This window comes from Hyperolius riggenbachi, chromosome 7 (genome assembly GCF_040937935.1).
Source record: "Hyperolius riggenbachi isolate aHypRig1 chromosome 7, aHypRig1.pri, whole genome shotgun sequence".
NCBI lineage: Eukaryota > Metazoa > Chordata > Amphibia > Anura > Hyperoliidae > Hyperolius > Hyperolius riggenbachi.
In genome coordinates, this window is record NC_090652.1 from 180,702,453 (window position 1) to 180,705,039 (window position 2,587).

General features: G+C 60.3%; 1 protein-coding gene across 1 annotated transcript in view; it reads right to left on the bottom strand.

Annotated features, from left to right (window-relative positions):
- Positions 1–2,587, bottom strand: part of COL5A2 (collagen type V alpha 2 chain) — a 1,703,177-nt gene that overhangs the window by 1,140,497 nt on the left and 560,093 nt on the right. The gene's annotated exons all lie outside the window — the stretch shown is intronic.

The following is a 2,587-nucleotide window of genomic DNA, read 5'->3' on the forward strand; positions in this document are numbered from 1 at the left end:
CTGCTTCAGTTACTACCACCACCCGCAGCAAACCTCTAACTACAACCAAAAAGGCACAATCCTCCAAGGGCACCCAAAAACCCCACCCCTCAAGCTCAAAGAGCAGGTTGAAGTCCCCAGTCTGGCGGTACTTCAAGTGCCCAGTGGACCCGACCCGTGCAATTTGCAACAGTTGCAATCTCAGTCTCAGCAGAGGACGCGATATCCACAAATTGAGTACCTCGTGCCTGCAGACCCACTTACAGAGCAGACATTTTGAGGACTTTAATGAGTTGGAGAAGCTTATGCAAAGTGGTGCAGGCAGTGGTCAGAGCCAGACAGCCACTGCACAGATTTCAGCAGCAGCAGCAGCTGACCCTCCTGCCCATCCAGCAGCAGCAGCCCCTCCTGCCCATCCAGCAGCAGCAGCAGGAGCACAGCAGCAACTCACTCCCACCCCCTCCCCGGGCAGCCAGTTCTCAGTGGCCTCATCAGCTCCCTCCACAGTGGCCTCCTCATCCTCCCGTGCAGGCAAACGCCGCCAGACACTGCTCAGCGAAGCATTCCCCGGTGTGACCAAGGTGCTGCCTCCCGCCCACAGGCGCATTTGGTTGCTGAACGGGTTGCTTGCCCGGGCCATGTGCTCCCAGCTCCTGCCATATTCCTTTGTGCAGGAGGGGAGTGACATCAGAGCGCTGCTGCAGGTTGGGATCCCAGAGTGGCAAGTCCCCAGCTGCCACTATTTCTCCCGCAGGGCGATCCCAGCACTGCACCGCTCTGCCATGGAGAATGCTATCTGTCCTTTACGGCCCACTGGGTCAGCCTGGTGGAAAGCCAGAGCGAGGAAGCAGCAGGTCCATCCTCGGGCGCAGCAGCACCAGTCGCCCACTACGTGGTGCCACCGCGCGGGGTCAGGGGAGAAGCAGCAGCTCCCGCCGCCAAGCGATCCCGTCTCTCCAGCAGCGTGAAGGCCCGGCACTGCCAAGCGCTGCTGGAGATGAAAAGCCTGGGGAAACACTCCTTGATGGCAACGAACGTGCTCTGGTACCTCAGGGAGCAGGAGAGGACATGGCTGACCCCCAGAGGCCTCACTGTGGGATTGGTGGTGTCCGACAACGCCGCCAACCTGCTGTCTGCCATCAGCAGTGGAGACTTGTTCCACGTCCCTTGCTTGGCCCACGTCCTGAACCTGGTGGTGCAAAAGTTCATGCGCACCTACCTGGGGATGGAGGAGCTGTTAGAAGCGGCACGGAAAATTGTGCGCACTTTCCGCCGCTCAGCAGCTGCCGCAGCAAAACTGGCAGACATCCAGCAGCAGGAGGGCCTGCCACGACACCGCCTCATCATAGATGTGCCAACTCGCTGGAACTCCACCCTGGCAATGTTGGAGCGGCTGGTTGAGCAGAGGAGGGCTGTCAACTGGTACATCTATGAGGCCACTGTCACCGGCACCGGCAGCAGAAGCAGCACCACACTCCAGCTCCTCACCAACGCGCAATTGGGGCAGATGCAGCAGGTCTGCTTGGTGTTGGCTCCCTTCCTGCAGGGAACCAACCTGGTGAGTGAACAACGGGCATCCCTCTGCCAGTGGGTGCCCTTTGTTTGTCTGCTGGACAGGGCACTTGGCGATTTGGTGGATTTGGGAGAGGAGGCCCTGAAGCAGCTGGAACAGCAGCCGCCTGCGCAGTCCACTGCTCCGCAGGTATTTGAGTCCCTGGAGGAGGAGTTGGAGGTGCTGGACGTTGCTGCTGGGGGGGAGCATTGGAGCGCAGCAGCAGTGGTGTGAGGGTGGAGAGAGGAGGAAGAGTCTCAGGGGCAAGAGGAGGAGGACGACGCTGACCCTGATGTCTCTGTTAGACGGTCCACCCGGTTCCCCATGCCTGCGCACAGACCCCAGGGTCAAGCGGATGCAAGCGAGGGAGGACACCTGCATCAGCATGATCCTGGACCCACGGCTGAGGGGGAGGTGGGATCAGTTTCTGCCTGCCAGAGACCGTGAGCAGCGAGCAAGGGAGTTGCAGGAGATCCTTGTTCGGCGACTGGAGGAAGCCTTCCCCCGCCTTCCACTCCCTCTGTCCCTGTCCAGCAGCCAGCAGCACAGCAGCAGGTGTCTGCGGCCAGCAGCAGCGTCAGGCGCCCAGGAGACCTGCTGTCATTGACGCAGGCATTCTACATGAAGGTACAGCAGCCGAGCGAGGAGGTGCGGGCAGCAGTCACCTTCGGTGAGAGTCACAGCCAGCGTATGATCCGGATGGTGGCCGACTACATGGGGTCCTTCAGTGGGATTGACACCGGCAGCGAGGAGCCTGTGGACCCCATGGAGTACTGGGTGGAGCGCTTGCACATCTGGAGGGAGCTTGCGCAGTACGCCCTGGAGGTATTGTCTTGCCCCCTTCCAGCGTGCTGTCTGAGAGGTGCTTCAGTGCGGCCGGTGGCGTGGTCACCAAGAAGCGCTCTCATCTGTCCACAGAGGGCGTGGACAGACTGACATTTTTGAAGATTAACCAGGCCTGGATAGAAGGCACGTTCCTGGCACCTGTTGTCGGCGAAAGGAGGACATGAGGTGCCTGCATGGGAATTACAATACATTGCCTGCTGCCTGCCATAC